Source organism: Rhinoderma darwinii, chromosome 1 (assembly GCF_050947455.1).
Source record: "Rhinoderma darwinii isolate aRhiDar2 chromosome 1, aRhiDar2.hap1, whole genome shotgun sequence".
NCBI lineage: Eukaryota > Metazoa > Chordata > Amphibia > Anura > Rhinodermatidae > Rhinoderma > Rhinoderma darwinii.
Window position 1 is genome coordinate 649,700,918 of NC_134687.1, and position 20,627 is coordinate 649,721,544.

The following is a 20,627-nucleotide window of genomic DNA, read 5'->3' on the forward strand; positions in this document are numbered from 1 at the left end:
CCGGGATAAACGAGGGGTTTGAACGGTGTAACCTCCTACACTGTGTGTCGCCATTTTTTGAGCTAACACACAGTGTAGTAGGTTTACATACAGTAGTAAACACACATAAACACGAACATACATTGAAATCTCTTACCTGCTCCTGCCGCCGCGGCTCCCTCCGGCCCGTCCGCTCCGTCTGCTGCCGCTGGTCCAAGTGCACAAGTCCGGAAGCCGCGACCGGAAGTAGTAATATTACTGTCCGGCCGCGACTTCCGGTCCACAGGAAAATGGCGCCGGACGGCGCCAATTTCAAATTGGACTGTGTGGGAGCGGCGCATGCGCAGTTCCCACACAGATGCCGTACACAGAAGTGAATGGGACGGGAGCCGTTCGCAGTCCCTATGGGACTGTGGCTGCCGTATTCCATGTCTGTATGTGTCGTTAATCGACACATATAGAAATGGAACAAAAAATGGCAGCCCCCATAGGGAAGAAAAAGTGTAAAAATAAGAAAAAGTAAAACACAAACACACAAATAAATATAAACGTTTTTAATAAAGCACTAACATCTTTAACATATAAAAAAATAATTTGTGATGACACTGTTCCTTTAAATTTAGCAAAAACTGTGGGGTCAAAATACTTACTATATCCCTAGATAAATACCTTAAGGGGTCTAGTCGTCTAAATGGGGTCATTTGTGGGGGTTTCCATCATTCTGAGACCTATGAGCCTCTGAAAACCTGGCTTGGTGCAGGAAAACAAAATGTACTTCAAAATTTATAAAATTATTATTTAATTTGTAAGTCCTCTAAATTGCTGAAAATTTATTTTATTTTTTCAAAAGTGCTGCCAAAATAGAGTAAAGAGATGGAAATATATATTTAATTAAAAAAAATTGTACAGAATGTGTGTACATATGTGACATATTGCAGTTGAAAATAGGGAAAAATTTTAATTTTTACAAAATTTCTTCCATTTTTCTATTTTTTAATTAATTTCCACAAATTGTATCAGTCTACTTTTACCACTAAAATAAAGTACAACAAGTGACGAAAAAACAATGTCAGAATTACTTGGATATTCAAAACTTTCACAGAGTTATTCTCTGATAAAGTCAGACATACCAGATTTGACAAATCTGGCTTGGTCATTAAGGTCCAAACAGGCCTGGTCATTAAGGGGTTAAAAAACATAGGTCTAAGACTAATGGATAGTTGTCCAAAATGTCAAGAACCGGAGGCCGACTGGATACACCTCACCTGGTGCTGCCCCAAACTAAGTAAATATTGGATGGAAATAACTACCTACTTAGAATACATCTTCCGTTGTACTACTCCCTTGGATCTTAAGGTATGTCTCTTAGATTTATCCATGATTCTGCAAATAGGAAGAAATTACATACCGATATGTCAATTATTATTCTTAGCCTGGTTAGAAATTACAGCAAAGTGGCTCTCCTCAGCTCTCCCATTCGTAAAAACTTGGGAGGCGAGAGTAAACAAATGTATTCACATTGAGCATAGATTTTCCTGTCCAAAAGGGAACAATATACTCTTTACGGATTAATGGGATCCTTGGATTAAGAAATTTCCAATTATGAAGTTTTAATATGTTTTCTAGTTTCCTATCTTTTTGTTTAAATTTAATTTAATAATTTTTCTTTTTTGGAATTTCTTTTAGTTTTTATTTAAAATATATTTTCCCAGCACATGATCTTGTGGTAATTTGGGATGGGAAGGGAAAAAAAAACAAGGGGGAAGAGGGAAGAAAAAGCAAAGTGAAGGAAAAAGAATAGGGAAATAATTATTAGTTCTATCCCAGTTATATAACTGAACGACATCCTCCCTATTTTGTGTTATTACTGTAAATGTACTCTTCTTTCATGTACTGATTATTATGCTGTAAAACGTTACAAATTTGTGAAATTTTTTTAAATAAATCTATCACTTTGAAAAAAATTAAAATAAAATATACTTAAATACCATAGCAACTTACATGAAAATCTTAATATACTCTCCATTGTAGATCGGGTCCCTTTGATTCACATACAGATGTCCCTAATACATATATGTAGGATATGTCTGTAGAGTTGTATGTACATAATCCAGTAACATAGATTAATTATAAAGGAAAGAAGACAGAGCTCTGTATTAGATGCCCTAATAGCGCTAACCTAGTGTTTGCAATAGCACCCCCAGGACAGCATCATGAAGTCTCTATTGTGGGGGAAAGGGAGAGCAAAAGTAACAGAAAGTAGCCATGAATCATCGGGTGACTCCGCTCAGCCAATGAGCTGAGAGGGACATGTAAATTTGCATAGAGTGATATACCTTTTGGGTAATATCAGAAATGATATCACGTATAGTATACTTTTAATTCAGGCCCAGATGTATATTACCAAAGAGCCTATTTGAGAATGTACAGGTTAATGAGGCTGTCACCAGTTTATAAGTGCCCTATCTCCTAACTAATCTGATAGGCGATGTAATGTAGATAACAACAGGTTATATTTATTGTTTTTGTTTTTTTAAACTTTTATTTTTGACCGAGTTATGAGTATTTTTATGCAAATTTGTTCTAAATGCCCAACTGGGCGTTTTTTTTTTACTTTTCACCAAGTGGGCGTTGCAAAGAGAAGTGTATGACGTTGACCAATCAGCATCATACACTTCCCTTCATTTATGTCCAACTGTACTCGCGAGATCACGCTGTGCTATCCTAGCTGGAGGTGATGTCTTTTCATTCTCCGGACACTCCGCTAAAGTTACTTTGGGAATAAGTGAATGCACAGCGTGATCTCGCGAGATCACACTGTGCTGCGAGTACAGCTGGACATGAATCAAGGGAAGTATATGACGCTGATTGGTCACTTTTCACCTGGGGAGTGGCTTTCTTATACTGGAGAAAAAGGCAGAAGGGCTGAAGAGTTTATATTAGTAAGTGTTTTGTTTTGCCTCCAGCCACATATTAAAAGCCTTTCATAGTAAACTGGCCAACCCCTTTTAGGCAAATTGCCGCAATAAAAACCGAAGTAGCAAACTTTGTGAAAACCAAAATTTGTGTCATTCTCAAAACCTTTGGCCAGAACTGTACAGCTGACACACGCTGATGATGGTGCAGACTCCCCATCATACATGTACATCGCATCGGTATGTGGAAATGCTTTTCCAACATTGCTATGCGGCAGATATCAGGAAAGGTTAAAGGACGTTTAAATTAATCTCACAAAGTGACACATCAGATTTTAAAACAATGGGGCTGTGTTCACAAGTCCATAATTGGCTGCATCGCCAAGGGATTATTGTCTGTGAATAACCTGATGAGTTATAAATATTTTTTTGCTCATAGTTTTTCCCACATTCCAAACAAGATTTTTTTTTTTATTCTGATGAGTTTAAAAATTGTATGTCCATGAGAACATTTTCCACATATATATATATATAACATCAAAATGACTTCTCCCCTCTGTGAGTTTTCTCATGTCTAACAAGATATGGTTTTTGTGTAAAACATTTCCCACATTCTGAACATGAATACAGCTTCTCTCCTGTGTGAATTCTCTTATGTTTAACAAGATGTGGTTTTTGTGTAAAACATTTCCCACATTCTGAACATGAATATTGCTTCTCTCCTGTGTGAATTCTCTCATGTTTAACAAGACTTGATTTTTGTGTAAAACATTTCTCACATTCCGAGCATGAATACGGCTTCTCTCCTGTGTGACTTCTCTCATGTCTAACAAGATGTGATTTAGCTGTGAAACATTTCCCACATTCTGAACATGAATACGGCTTCTCTCCTGTGTGACTTCTCTCATGTCTAACAAGAATTGATTTATCTGTAAAACATTTCCCACATTCTGAACATGAATACGGCTTCTCTCCTGGGTGAATTCTCTCATGTGCAACAAGACTTGATTTATATAGAAAACATTTCCCACATTCTGAACATGAATATGGCCTCTCTCCTGTATGAATCATCTGATGTCTAACAAGATGTGATTTATCTGTAAAGCATTTCCCACATTCTGAACATGAATATGGCTTCTCTCCTGTGTGACTTCTCTCATGTATAACTAGATGTGATTTATATGGAAAACATTTCCCACATTCTGAACATGAATACGATTTCTCTCCTGTGTGACTTCTCTCATGTATAACAAGATGTGATTTGTATGTAAAACATTTCCCACATTCTGAACACGAATACGGCTTCTCTCCTGTGTGACTTCTCTCATGTATAACAAGATATGATTTGTATGTAAAACATTTCCCACATTCTGAACATGAATACGGCTTCTCCCCTGTGAGAATTCTTCTGTGCTTAAAAAGACCTGAGATTTTTGTGACCTGTTTACCACATTGAAATCTTTTACCCCCTTTTTGAGCTATACTATTGGTAATAATCTGGGATTGGTCAGTCGAAGGTTCCTCATGATTAGGGGAAATAAATAACAGATCTTTACTATGAAGTCCTGGATGTACATTAATGGTAATCAGGTTGTCTCCTGAAGACTGCTGCTTTATATCTTCATCTTCTACTTCATAATTGATCGAGTTCTCATAGGCATCTTCTGTTAGGATTAAAAATGGATTTTGTGATTTTAAAATTTTTCAAAACATAAAGTAGACACATTTATGACCTATTACGCTGCATGCAGTTTCTTTTTTTTATAGTCAATCAGAAGTGGATCCAGCAGGAAAGAAAGGTTTGAGCCATTCCCTTCAAAACCACCACTGGATTTGGCTAAAAAAACTGCACCAAATGCTGCCACAAAAATGGAATGCCTAATTCCAGCCTTATAAATCTTTAAAAAAACACTTTAAATGGACTGTTCATTAAAAACTTGTGTTAATTTTCAAAAAAATTCTGTTTTATCCTTGCAAAGTCTGCATGAAGTCACTGCCACTAGGTGACTCCTTTTCTATAATTTGTTGTCCACCCTCGGTTTTCCTGCAAATTCAGTCTCTAGTTACAGAGAAGAGTAGACAGACTGTAGAAAATGGGGAAGACTCTCTCTGCTAAAGCTCCCTGTACTCATAGTGTGACTGAACTCTCTCATGTAATCCTTGCAGTAGCTTCTTGCATCTCTCTCTGGTTCGATAAAAGAAATTCCCAAAGTCACAACATTTCTGACTCCCATGTGCACTTTGCTCTAAATGTCTAACGTTTGCTGCAAGTATTTCTCAAAAATAACTAAAAAGTTGCATGTACAGGGATCTCACGTCATGCTAAAAATTTGACTTTTTGCAGAGAATCGCAGGAAATCCTGGAATTATGTCGTGACTTCACAAAAATCACGGCAAAATTGTACAGTTTTGCTTTTATTTGCAAAAATTTTCAAAGCTCTAAAATGCGGGTACGACAGCATAACATCGTTGGAGATTGAGTAGCGTGACTATTTTGAACTTTTTGATAAAAACATAGGTGTGCTTTAAAATCTATCAATGATTAAGTCCAAGATTCTGGCCTACACCCTGTCACCACTTTTTTTACATAAACCTTAACTTGAAAAAAACAAAAATATTTACAAAACCAATTACCGTCTGACAATCCCACCTGTCCTCTGCCAACACATTTGACCCTTTAATACCAATTGGGAATCACTTTATTACAGGAACCTAATATTGTCATTGACAATCTAATCTTGACCACAGATAAAGCGTCATGACACAAAGCACACATCTCCGTCTGAATTCACGGACATGATAATGAGGTCTCTATATACTAATGGCTGGAAAGTCACCGGATCACAATTTTATAGAACATCTTTAGGATGTAGTGGAATATACAGAGTGAGGTTATCAATCAGAATCGGTCATGAAGGTTTCCACTACATTGTAATATAATTTCACTAAGAATTCAGGCTGCTCTAAGGGGAAAGAGGGTCCTATCAAGTACTAATAAGAAGGACATCGTGGAGTGGCCTCTGAGTGCAGGTGATCATCACTGCAACATCTTTGTTTATACCAGAATTACATGTGAAATATGAGCTTCCTAATAATCATGGATCTGGAAGATTAGATTACCCAGAAAAATAAAAAACAACACTTGTGTGCAGAGTTGTAATGGGGACCTTGTGTGTTTTCTAATAGTTCCTCAATTCTTGTCCCGGTCCCATATTAAATATAGAACGATAATGAGGATCTTTCTTCTCAGATGTTATTATTTGGGGATTAGTAATGGTTGTACCAAATAAATTTAAAAAAGTACCAAAACGCATGTTTTTTGTTGTTGACTATATCAAAATGATGTTTAACCCTTTCCCACAAAATGTAAGTGATAGGCGGTATTTAGTTCCTCCACAATGTACTGACATTTATAATAAATTCAGACGCGGCAGATTTGTTGCAGAAACTTCTACAGCGGTGACTCGTGAATAGAAAAGTTTCTGTGCATGAATTTCTGAAAGCCTCATACCGAGGAATGGAAATAGTCGCAGAAATTTGCAATAAATATGCTGCGCGTCAATTCTTGAGTTGTAAATACGCCATAAAATTCACGCGTGTTTTACAAGCGCTTCATCTGGAGTATTTTGGGGGGGTTTTATTCGTACATTTGTAAAAAAAATTCTGACGTTTTTCAGATTCTATAGAGAAGCAGGCTGCGTTTTGAAAAAAATGCCACGGAAGCAAAAACACAAAAGCACCGAAAGGGCAGAAAAAAAACACAAATAAAAAAAACGCCCATTGTGTGCAGTGCATGTTATATTTTACTACAAATTCTCATGCAACAACTGCCTGTAAAAAAAAAAGTCAGGAAAAACGCCACAAAAAAAAAAGACAGGGCTCACACACAGTGCAAAGCCGGAAATGTCAACGAGAGCCGCTTATCAGCAGTGATCACGGTGCTCAAGTAGTTAAACTGGGTATTCTCAGATCCCAGCTGTTAGTGCAGATGTTAATCGCAGCGGATGCCCCCAAAATCTGACTAAGCCTAGTGCATGACCGGATCCATAGATCACCTTGTAGAGAACTTCTATGTGCAGTCACAGCTCCCTCAGGTCCTGCACTACGTATAACACATTGTCTGACGTGTTACTGTAAAGTAGAACTAAGGAGGAACCCCACCTTACCAAACCTCCCAATTCACTTTCTAAATTCATTATTACTGACCTGTGGTAACACCTCCTGGAATTTCCTCCTCCACTTCACTATTACATGGTTGATCGCCCCTCATCCGCTCTTCTTCATCCTTTGATTTAATATTAGTCAGATCTTCCCCCTGATTTCACATATGTAACAATTCAGTACAATACAGCAGAGTGCGAAGAATCTAACAGATCAACATAAGAAACCACCAAAATCTATGACCACATCTATGACTGCAGGAACAAAAAGCCCCACACCCCCTATATAGATCTCGTATAGGGCTCAGCTTCATCTACCTGATGATTCTCTGGGACATTGTGATTTTCCTCTGGACAGTCCTGGGAATACAGAGGACTGGGACATCTCCCTGGTGGATTTCTCCTACTGGATCCATCTGTAGGAAACACACAGTGACTGAATACATGACTACTGTATATCTATCTATATATCAGACACTTCTCTCCACACTTTTGTGTTTACTGATTAGAGCTGAAATTACAATGTTGTGCTCCTCACCACCTGTGCCGCAGTCCAAGCGCTTTGAAAGCCACAGTTTTATTATGGCCTTCCAGAGTGAATGGTGGAAACTAACGGCTTCCTGCTCCGCCATAGTATTCAATTGGAATTGCCTCCTAAGGATGTGAATACACTTGAAATCGGCTGGGGTCCTATTATAAGAGCCCCGTGCCAACCAAGAGAGTACCAGGTCATTGCTCTGGAACAATAATCCCTGCTTATAAGGGAATTCAAAACATCATGAGACGGAACCCTCGATCAGACAAAGTACATGTAGTAAGGAAAACAACTACTCCAAGTTTCCTCTCTACAAGGGATGGGAAACCACTGAGGTGTTGGAGGAAGCTCTACAGTTATATACCCCCAAGTTTCCTTTCCCTGGTGCTGTTATGGCGAATAACATGATATCAAAATAATATTTATCAGTACATTTACCAGTAATTGGTTTTCAGTGAGACTATGACAGCACCACGAGAGAGACGAACCACACTGTCCTCGTCCATATATACACCGATCAGCCGTAACATTAAAACCAGTGACCGGTAAAGTGAAGAACATTGATGAACTCGTGACAAAGTTGCCTGAAAAGGGGGGGGGGGGGAGAGATATTAGACAGAAAGTGAACAGTCAGTTCTTTAAGTTAATTTGTTTGAAACACTGAGAAGTGTAAAATGACAAGAGTCAAATTGGTCAGGGTATCCGTAAAAACTCCAAGTCTTATGGGGTGTATCTGGTATGTAAGGGTACGTACCTACCAAAAGTGCTCCAAGGAAGGAGAACCGGTGTACCGGCAACAGGGTGATTGATGGTCAAGACTCATTATTGTGCATGGGGAGCTCATCTGGTTCCAACCCACTGAAGAGTTACTGTAGGAGAAGTTACTGAAAAAGTCACTGCTTGCTATAATAGAAAGGTGTCAGATCACGCAGAGCATCGCAGCTTACTGTTTATGGAGCTGTGTAGCCGCAGACCAGTAACAGTGCCCATGCTGACACCTGTCCACCATAAAAAGCACCTAAAATAGACAGTATCAGAACTGGGCAACGGAAGAAGGTGGCCTGGTCCCATAAATCCCGTTTTCTTTTACATCATGTGGACGGCCAGGTGCGTCGCTAATCCGGGAAAGAGATGGCAGCAGGATGCATTATGGGAAGAAGACAAGCAGGTGGAGGCAGTGTGATGATCGGGCCAATGTTCTGCTGGTCCTGGCATTCATGTAAATGTGACACGTACCACCTACCTAAACATTGCTGCAGACAAGTGTCCCCTTATGTCAGCGTTATTCCTAACGGCAGTGCCCTCTTTCAGCAGGATAATGCCCTGGCCACACTGCAAATATTGATCAGGAATGGTTCAAGAAGTTGACTTGGCTCCAAATACCCCAGATCTCAATCTGATCGATTATCTTTAGGATGTTCTAGAAGAACAAGTCCGATCCATGGAGGCCGCACCTCACAACTTACAGGACTTGAAGGATCTGCTAACGCCTTGTGCCAGATACCATGGAGATGCCACGTCTCCATGGGTCAGAGCTGTTTTGGCAGCACGGAGGCGACCTACACAATATGGGTATGTGCACATGATAGCTGCCTTTTAAGTCTGAAATTACAGACTGTTTTCAGGAGAAAACAGCTCCGTCGTTTCAGACGTAATTGCTACTCCTCGCATTATGCGAGGCGTCTTTGACGGCAGTAAATTTGAGCTGTTCTTCATTGAATTCAATGAAAAACGGCTCAAATTACGTCAAAAGAAGTGTCCTGCACTTCTTTGATGAGGCAGTCATTTTACGCGTCGTCGTTTGACAACTGTCAAACGACGACACGTAAATTACAGGTCGTCGGCACAGTACGTCGGCAAACCCATTCAAATGAATGAGCAGATGTTTGCCGACGTATTGGAGCCGTATTTTCAGGCGTAAATCGAGGCATAATACGCCTCGTTTACGCCTGAAAATAGGTAGTGTGAACCCAGCTTATTAGGCAGGTGATTTTAATGTTAGGGCTGATCGGGATAGACAGAGAGAGACATTTTACATACTTCCATAGTTAGTGGGTTAAACAAGGTCTAAGTCCATCAAGTTTAAACTTTTTAGACTTACAAACCCCAGTTCACCCAGAGGAAGGCAAAGAACACTCTTTATAGAGGACTTGTCGGCTCTCCTCACACATCTGGTTGACTACATACAAGTTTTCACAATGAATGAACAATTCTGGAGCATCTTTTCTCAGTGTTATGCCGGTCCTCTAATTCCTACTGAAAATATAAGATTCAATTGAGAAAAGAGTGTTACAATTCCCCTTGTGAAAGAGTCGTGTCCCTACACCTTCTGATATTGTGCGCACTGATTGGACATTGCCAGACTGTATGGACACGCCCCCAGGTGGTAACACCTAGATGTCATATAATTCATACATTTCTAGGAGGAATAACAGAGGAACAGCACAATGCAAAGTTCTAAGAATAGGTAAACTATAATTATTAAATTATGGGAAATGCAAGTATTTTATATACATAACGAATCCCAGTAGATCCAGAGGAAGGTAAACAATCTTTACATGACAGAGACCCAATTCTACATGAAGTGGAAAACACCTCCCTGCCCCCGGCTGACAATCGGACAGATCCCTGGATCCAAATTCTACATTACTACTAGTGACCCTGTATATTGTGTTTTACAAAGAAGATATTTAACCCTTTGTTATATCTCCACACGACTGTCATGTCCTCTGTTCCCACATGGTAGAACTTTAAACTCCTCATGTTGTAGAGATTACAAGAGCAGCGCAGATCAGTCACTGGTTATATAAGACTATGTTCACACATGGAAAAATGGTGGCAGAAATGTATGTGATTGTCCAACTCATCTGATTGTGGTTAGTAAACATTAATGTACCTGCTGAAGAAACAACAACATTCAGTTATATAGAAACTTCTACAACAAATCTGTGAACATACCCTAGTGCAGCACTGCAGCAAAGCGAGGAACGTGTGATCAGAGATCAGGAATCACATGTCTGTATATACTGCACAAGACGAAATTAACACTTTAACAAAAAATAATAATATATAAATTATATATCTATATCTCACCTTGTGATGTGCGCAGCCGGTAGTTGTCCATCATGACCTCCTGGTAGAGATCCTTGTGTCCTTCTAGATACTCCCACTCCTCCATGGAGAAATAGACAGTGACATCCTGACACCTTATAGGAACCTGACACACACAATGATACAGTCATCACCCAGACACCTCCAGTGGTGTTACTGTAGAATTTCCCAGCATTCCCAGCAGTGTCACCTCTCCAGTTAGCAGCTCAGTCATCTTGTAGATCAGGTCTAAGATCTTCTTCTCATGTATCCGGGAGTGAGAGAGAGGCTCTGTGATGGGGCTCTGACTACTGCTCCATCCTCCTGACTCATGGATGATGGGAGTCGTACAGTCACCCGATGTCTTCTTCACTATTGTGTACTCCTGTGTATGGAGAGAAGGTCTGAAGAATAAAACTTGTTCTATAATAAAGAGCAGAGAAATGTAGAAAAGTTTACCTCTCCGCTCAACAGGTAGATGATCTCCAAGGTGAAGTCTAATATTCTTCTGCTCATCTCATTCCTGTCCTTGTCCATCCTTGGTGGGTCATTCAGGAGAAGGAACGTTGTGGAGGAGAAGATGAGAAAACTGGAGGAACTGGAAGATCTAGTACTGCAGACATCTTTATGAAGAAAGGAGAAGATGTAAATCATACAGGGGACAACATCATGCGTGACATACAGAACCTCACTTATTGATCATTGAGAGAAACATCTTCTCAGAGCCGTCACCACAGGGAATAAAGGGGTATTCCCAACACTGACATTTCTCCCCAGAATATGCCAGAAATGTCTGATAGATGCGGCTCCACCTCTGGGTGGCCTTGTTAGGTGGTTTCTGTAACTCCTATAGAAGTGAATGGAGAGACACAATCTGCTCAGGTCCTCCTGCTATATAATATGCTGCCAACAGATCAGACGAGTGGTCAATGTGACAGATGCCCTTTATGAATCAATACACCCCTAATATACGTTTTTACAGATATTAGCCCAGAGATCCTGGATCTTCAGAGACATCTAAAAATTGTATTTATTACAGTATTCCCATGTTCCTTGTAGATTGTTTTACCGGATAGTAATTGTACTTCACTGTACCAGGTGACTGACACTTTGTTCACATCTGCAAGACAGACACCAACCATTTTTCATGGAAGGTCTCGGTAGTCCAGTGTGTATGTACGGAAAGTCCCTGCAGTCCGGTGCGTATGTACGGAAGGTCCCGGCAGTCTAGTGTGTATGCACGGAAGGTCCCGGCAGTCCAGTGTGTATGCACGGAAGGTCCCGGCAGTCCAGTGTGTATGCACGGAAGGTCCCGGCAGTCCAGTGTGTATGCACGGAAGGTCCCGGCCGTCCAGTGTGTATGCACGGAAGGTCCCGGCCGTCCAGTGTGTATGAGTGGACACTTTGTTCACATCTGCAAGACCGACACCAACCAGGGTTCATAGAAGGTCCCGGCAGTCCAGTGTGTAGGCACGGAAGGTCCCGGCAGTCCAGTGTGTATTAGTGGACACTTTGTTCACATCTGCAAGACCGACACCAACCAGGCTTCATGGGAGGTCCCGGCAGTCCAGTGTGTATGTACGGAAGGTCCCTGCAGTCCAGTGTGTATGCGTGGAAGGTCCTGGCAGTCCAGTGTGTAGGCATGGAAGGTCCCGGCAGTCCAGTGTGTAGGCACGGAAGGTCCCGGCAGTCCAGTGTGTAGGCACGGAAGGTCCCGGCAGTCCAGTGTGTAGGCACGGAAGGTCCCGGCAGTCCAGTGTGTAGGCACGGAAGGTCCCGGCAGTCCAGTGTGTAGGCACGGAAGGTCCCGGCAGTGAAGGGTATGTATGGAAGGTCCTGGCAGTGAAGTGTGAGGAAGCAGAACATATTGTGCTGTGTTCGCAGTATCTCTGCATTACCTTATCACTTAGCAGTCACATCTTACACACAGACTCCTGTAAAGTGTGACCTGTCCTCAGCCTTCTACATTACTCTGTGCTCCTCCTTCTAGATCTGTCCTCCGCTCTCTAGATTACTCTGTGCTCCACCTTCTAAACCTGTTTCCCCACTTCTACATTATTTTGTGCTCCACCTTCTAGACCTGTCCTCTGTTTCTACATTACTCTGTGCTCCTCCTTCTAGACCTGTGCTCTGCCTTCTACATTACTCTGTGCTCCTCCTTCTAGACCTGTCCTCTGCCTTCTACATTACTTTGTGCTCCTCCTTCTAGACCGTTCCTCTGCTTCTACATTACTCTGTGCTGCTGCTTTTAGACCGGTCCACCCCTTTCAACACCGTAGACCACACCCTCTTGATACAAATTCTCTAGTCCCTTGACATCACAGACTTGGCCCTCTCCTGGATCTCCTTATACCTAACGAACTAAACATTTACTATCGCCCACTCACACACCACCACCTCCTCATCGTCCCACCCTCTCTCTGTTAGTGTCTTTCAAAAGTCCCAGTATCCTGGGACCCTTACTCTTTTTCCATCTAAACCTTTAGTCAAATTTACCTCCCTGCTATCTAGAGTGTCGAATAGTTACCTCCTCCTTCACCTCCTGCTTCCTTAAGATCAAGATGGAGAAAACGTATTAATCTTTACCCAATTTCACTCAACCCCCTTACCAGAACTATTAATCACAGTTAATAGCTCCACACTATTTCCCGTCTCACAGGTTCGCTGCATTGGGATAACCCTTAATTTCAAATGGCACAGGCAAGTGCTTACCACTTCTTCTTGCCTCCACCTCAAAAACCATCTCGAAGTCAGTTTTTCCTCACCCTCGAACAGACAAAAATGCTAGTATATATGCCCTCATCATCTACCGTCTAGACTACACCATCCTCCTCTGTGGCTTCCCATCGAACACTATTGCACCCCTCCTAGTTATTCACAACTCTAATTAGACAAAAAAGTCTCACAGGACACATAAATATCAGGGTGGGAAGCAGAAGTCTCAACCACCCACTACATTTATTAGAGATAAGGACTCCAAAAATGATATATAAAGACTAGAGAAGGAGAGTCCAGAAATATCAATTTTGAAAAAATAGAAAATCTTTATTATTAATAACCAAACATTGAGAATCTAAAACAAGTCTATTACTGGATCAGCATAAATGTACACTTTGTCAGAAATATGTACACAGAATAAATGTACACTTTGTCAGAAATATGTACAAACAATGTATAGCACGGGAAATCACATATTTGTTATATCCCAATCAAGGATATATCCATATAGGTAGGTATAGGTCAGGACAAAAAGAAAAAGAGAAAAATAGTGAAGGTCTCAAATGAGAGCTTATACCTGATAGACGTAACCAGTGCAATAAGTATATATTAGACCCGACAGAACCTCAGTAGTGTGCTTACTCATGCTCAGTAGCGTGACCCAGAGGTTAAAGTGGCGCCCCGACGCACGTTTCGCATCTAGCTTTTTCAAGGGGTGCGGTTTCCATGTCAGTGCCCCGTTTAAGTCCTAAACCCTGGTGGTCATGTGGTCTGTTAATGGCCAATCCGTGCTGGTCGTAACAGCGAATGAGCGTGATTTTCAAGAGGACGCGAGATTACTGCCGCCGGGCGTCGTCGCTCATCAGCGAATCCCAGGACGCATCACCAGGGAGACAGCGCAGGCGCATAGAGCTATAGTTGATGGCCGACGAGGGGAGTCCGCATCCCTCCTCACTGCTCATGCGCAACCCCAGCAACGATGCAAGGCGTGAGTATATGTCAAGTTAATAAAACCCCATCTAATTGAATGTACAAAATGTAATTAATACATGTGAATATATAATGAAACGTGTGAATTTAATAAACTGTGTGTTGGTGCCCTCTTATGGATATATTAGGACTGACCAAAAATAACGTATGTAAATAAATAAATTAATTAATTTATATAAGGTGACGAAATATGAAAAAAGTAACAAAGAAAAAAAAAATAATCGATATATGTGTATATATATATATATATATATAATATATATAGTGGAATACAATGCTTCAGCATAATAATTAATACATAAATACCAAGTGATCAGTTCATCAATAGATAGTAAATCATATATACCGTATTTTCCGGACTATAAGGCGCACATAAAATGTTGAGAATTTCTCAGAAATAGAAAGTGCGCCTTATAATCCGGTGCGCCTTATATATGAACCCGACAGTAAAGAGAGGGGTTCATACAGGATCCTTTACCTCTATCGTGGGCGGCAGGGGTCGGCGGCGGCATACCACAGCACACACCATGCTCCTCCCCCCCGTGCGCCTATGAATTTATTCTTCACTTGGGTTTTTACAGTATCCATAAATGGATTGAGCATTACGGCCACCGTAATCAGGAGCCACACTGAGTGATACTTACAGCTCTGTAGGATCCTTGCAATATATCTTTGCTTTAGCGTTAACTATACCCACTACCCCAAAAAATGCCTCCTGTTAAGAGACATGCTTATGATGCAGGTTTCAAGCTTAAAGCTATAAGTTATGCAGTAGAGCATGGAAATAGGGCAGCTGCAAGAGAATTCAACATTAATGAATCCATGGTGCGTAAGTGGAGAAAACAAGAAGATGACCTCCGCCAAGTAAAGAAGACCAAACTGAGTTTCCGAGGAAACAAAGCAAGGTGGCCACAGTTGGAGGACAAAATAGAACAGTGGGTTATGGAACAGAGAAACGCATGTAGAAGCGTCTCCACTGTCTCTATTAGACTCAAAGCCACTGCTTTAGCACGTGACATGGAGATCAAGGACTTTCGAGGAGGTCCTTCATGGTGCTTTCGTTTCATGCAAAGGCGTCATCTCTCCATTCGCACCAGAACTACTGTGTGCCAGCAATTACCAAAGGATTATGAAGAGAAGCTGGCCATTTTCCGCACCTACTGCATAACCAAGATAAATGAAAAGAATATCCAGCCAGAACACATTATTAACATGGATGAGGTTCCCCTCACTTTCGATATCCCCGTAAACCGTACTGTTGAGAAAACAGGGACCAGTACGATATCTATACGTACCACAGGAAATGAGAAGTCCTCTTTCACTGTAGTTCTCGCTTGTCAGGCTAATGGCCAGAAACTACCACCCATGGTAATTTTCAAGAGGAAGACTTTGCCTAAAGAAAATTTTCCTGCTGGTGTCATCATTAAGGCTAACCCAAAGGGCTGGATGGATGAGGAGAAGATGAGTGAGTGGCTGAGGGAGGTCTACGTCAAGAGACCGGGTGGCTTTTTTCACAAATCCCCATCCCTATTGGTCTGTGACTCGATGCGCGCCCACTTGACCGATACTGTCAAAGCCCAAGTGAAGAAAACTAATTCGGAGCTTGCTGTCATCCCTGGTGGATTAACCAAAGAGCTCCAGCCGCTAGATATCAGCATCAACAGGTCATTTAAAGTTAAATTGCGAGCTGCATGGGAGCATTGGATGACAGAAGGTGACCACACATTCACCAAAACAGGGAGGCAACGCCGTGCGAGTTATGCCACTATGTGCCAGTGGATCGTGGATGCCTGGAAGAATGTATCAGTCTCCAGTGTCATCCGAGCTTTCAGGAAGGCTGGAATCACCACTGAAGAGCCTAGCAGCAGCAACGAAACCGACTCGGATAATGAAGAGGAGGACCCCATGCTTGATGCCGAAATCGCCCAACTGTTCAACTCCGACACTGAAGATGACGGATTTGATGGATTTCTGGTGGAGGAATGAACTGAAAAAGTACGGTAAGGGTATGTGCACACACACTAATTACGTCCGTAATTGACGGACGTATTTCGGCCGCAAGTCCCGGACCGAACACAGTGCAAGGAGCCGGGCTCCTAGCATCATACTTATGTACGACGCTAGGAGTCCCTGCCTTGCTGCAGGACAACTGTCCCGTAGTATAATCATGTTTACAGTACGGGACAGTTGTCCTGCAGCGAGGCAGGGACTCCTAGCGTCGTACATAAGTATGATGCTAGGAGCCCGGCTCCTTGCACTGTTCGGTCCGGGACTTGCGGCCGAAATACGTCCGTCAATTACGGACGTAATTAGTGTGTGTGCACATACCCTTAACGTTTTGATTTGCAATTACAGCTGAACCAGTTGCAAGTTATTGTTAAAAAGTGTAATAAATTTTGACTTGCAGTCTGAGCAATGGTTTATTTAACGGTAATGTGCTGCGCCTTATAATCCAGTGCGCCTTATATATGAAACATGATTGCTTACAAGGCGCTCATAGAAAGTGCGCCTTATAATCCGGTGCGCCTTATAGTCCGGAAAATACGGTAAACAAACGTGAATAAGGCGATACATAGTACGCAGAAAATAAAATATGTAACGGTGCCAAGAAAAAAATAGGAGAAAGAAAGAGGCACAAAAAGTGTTAATTACAGATGAATACGAAATACATATTAATAAAATGTATCATAGTAATAATCAAAAAATAAAAAAAATAAAATAAAAAAAAAAGGTGAAGTGGTTACCACAACAGTAAAATACAGCCACTAGTATAAATTACATATATCCAACAAGATAAAAATATAAATTACATAATAGAAAGCACTAGAATGGGAGAGGAGAAATACACTAAAATCATCGCCTTGTTCTTTTCTGACGCATCCCTGAGTCCATGTTGATAATGCAGATATATATTCATAGAGGCCAAACAGAAATATTGTGTTAGGGAAGTATCCAAATCTGGGTATAGACATAGATGAAAACAGAAAACACTTTATTATCAAAGTAAAATACAAGACATTAAAAGAATAAAATAGGCAGAGACATCAAAGGAAAGTTGCAAAGCTTAATTTTTCGTTTAGACCCAAAGGGGTCATGGTGCCCAGGGTCGTAATCCATCTACATTCCTTTTGGGCTAACAATGTCTTCGCATCTCCACCTCTGACACCACAATGCACCCTAATCGATTCCCCTAATCCTAAAGCTTTTGGAAATCACGCTCATGCGCCGTTACAACCAGCACGGATTGGCCATTAACAGACCACATGACCACCAGGGTTTAGGACTTAAACGGGGCACTGATATGGAAACAGCACCCCTTGAAAAAGCTACACGCAAAACGCGCGTCGGGGCGCCACTTTAACCTCTGGGTCACGCAACCACCCTACTGAGCATGGGTAAGCACACTACTGAGGTTCTGTCGGGTCTTATATATACTTATTGCACTGGTTATGTCTATCAGGTATAAGCTCTCATTTGAGCCCTTCACTTTTTTTCTCTTATTTTCTTTTTGTCCTGACATATACCTACCTATATGGATATATCCTTGATTGGGATGTAACGGCACTTATCAAACCCAATTTGTTCTCACAGGGTGAGTTACATTGTAACCGGCTACAGCATCTTTCAAACAAATATTCCTTTGATGTGATGTTGTTAAATATTGAGTATCTTAAACAGGAAATCACTACGGTCTCAATATCACTCACTGAAGTTGATCGTAACCTTGTCTCCCTGTTGGAGACACATGAATACGAGAAATTTTCATCCGATTTAAAAAAAACATCGCATAAATTTAAAGGTGAACAAGAGGAAGTAAAAAGGAGGAAATGGCAGCGCGATAGCGAGGATTATCGCAGAGGTCATGTCTACAATTGGAATGATGAAAATACTCAAATCAATTGTTTGACAACAAGAAACAAGAAACAACGAAGGAGACCTCAAGATTTGAAACAACAAACCACGGATAACCTATCCTCACCTTTTTTAGGAACCCCCACACGGGCTCCAAAACCATCAGGAGAGGCGGGAGGAGACATCACCGACTCAAGAGGAATCAAGATTCCAAAAGCACAACCATTGATGACACGAGGAGCTATACAGAAGAAGAAGACCTGGTGGTCAATATCTCATCCCGAATCCTGAGTCCTGCGGAAAAATCGGTTCTCAACAAGGGACTCTCATTTTGTCCGTCATCTTACACGGATTGGATCCAATTGGATAGCGATCTGAGCCAGTTTTTTCATTCTATTAAATTAAAGTGTTGGTTCGCTGAGCAAGTAACTGTCACTAGGGTAAGGAATTCTGAAATATGTTTGGATGATGTAAAATTGTATAACAAAAGTAATTTTGTACCAAATAACTATATTCCTGCTCTTGATGCCTTTATTTCTGCTGTTAGGAGAGATGTTGAACATCTAAAATATACTAGTAAGAATATTTATTTCAAACATCCCAATATGACTGGGGAGGATATAACTGCACTACAGGCTCTGGTCCATGATGACCACATCACCATCAAGCCCGCAGACAAGGGTGGTGCCGTGGTCATCATGGACACGACCCAATATGAAGCTGAAATCAATAGACAGCTGAGTGATATTGATGTGTATAAAAAATTTACCTGTGATCCCAAATTTCGGATTAAGAGACGTATACAAAATATTGTGGATGAGGCCCTACAAAATAATGTGATTGATAAAAAAAAAACTTTGATTATTTAAATATAGAGACTCCTAGGACTCCAGTATTATACACGTTACCTAAAATACACTTGTCTTTGGGTCATCCCCCAGGACGACTTATAGTCTCGGGCACTGATTCTATCTTTAGCCATATAGCCACCTTCCTGGATAGAATTCTGAGGACCTTTTCCACAGAGGCCCTCTCGTATATCCAGGATACGTCAGACTTCTTGAACAAATTCAAAGAGGTACATATACCACAGGATCAACAGGTCATTTTAGCATCATTTGATGTTAGTTTGTACACGTCAATTACACATGAAAAGGGGTTACAGGCTATGAGCCTATATTTACAACAGACTAGTTACACTACAGTGGCAAAACAATTCTTTCTTGACTTATAGAGATTGTCCTGACTGAGAATTATTTCTTGTTCCGAGACAGTTTTTATGTTCAAATTCAGGGCACGGCGATGGGGTCCAATGTGGCCCCAACGTACTTGAACACGTATATGCGATATCTTGAGGAGTAGTTCGTCTATGTTTCCCACCACTTCGGCCATGTGCTGAGGTGGTGGCGATACATAGACGACGTCTTCCTCATATGGGACGGCAGCACTGGTGAACTGCAGGACTTCCATATATTTTTAAATACGATTGACCCTACAGTCAAATTCACTCTAGTCAGCTCAGTTTCGTCCATCCAATTTTTGGATGTCACGGTTGGAATCCATGAAGGTACCCTTACTACAGAAATGTTTGTTAAGAAAACTAATAAAAACAATCTGTTAGTATTTAACAGTAACCATCCACGTTCTATGATTAAAAGTCTCCCGATAAGCCAATTTATTCGTGGTAAACGTATTACCAATGTGGAGGATAAACTGGAGGGTACTCTTCAAAAAATTGAGGATAAATTTGTTCAGAGAGGCTATCCATCAGTACCCCTTAGACAACAAAGAGCTAAGGTGGGAGTTATGGAAAGGGACACACTATTACAGACTAGAAAACGAGGGTTATTGCCTGCTCGCATACAGTTTGTGAGCACCTTTGCTGAAAATACTGGCCCATCCTGAGACATAGTCTACCGCATATTCCTGAAATTAAGAGTAATCCTCTTTTTTCCTACCGCAGGTCACCTAATCTTCAGGACAGATTAGTACACTCTGATATAGGCCCTGGTAGAGTGAACAGACAAACGTATTTTACCAAAAGCAAAACCGGCTGTTTCCCTGTCTGAATTGTGTCAATTGCCCTCTGATTCGAAAGGGCTCACAATTTATCCATCCCCAGACGAAACGAACATATGATATTAGGTTCTACTTAAATTGTAACTCAGACCATGTCATATATGTACTAGAATGTCCATGCCACCTCCTCTATGTTGGAGAAACTTCGCTCGAATTCAAAACACGGTTAAATCAACACCGCTACACGATCCGCAAAAAACGTATGGACCTTCCTGTGTCCAAGCATTATATAGAAGCTGGACACACGGAAAAAGATATACGAGTATATTTGATAGACCATGTACCAATGTTACGTAGAGGTGGAGACCG

At 41.2% G+C, this 20,627-nt stretch overlaps 1 protein-coding gene and 1 pseudogene across 2 annotated transcripts in view; both read right to left on the reverse strand.

The window, feature by feature from the left end:
• The window catches only part of LOC142698297 (uncharacterized), a 617,727-nt pseudogene that overhangs the window by 470,919 nt on the left and 126,181 nt on the right, over positions 1 to 20,627 (reverse strand).
• Positions 1 to 20,627, reverse strand: part of LOC142675554 (oocyte zinc finger protein XlCOF29-like) — a 445,104-nt gene that overhangs the window by 293,665 nt on the left and 130,812 nt on the right. The gene's annotated exons all lie outside the window — the stretch shown is intronic.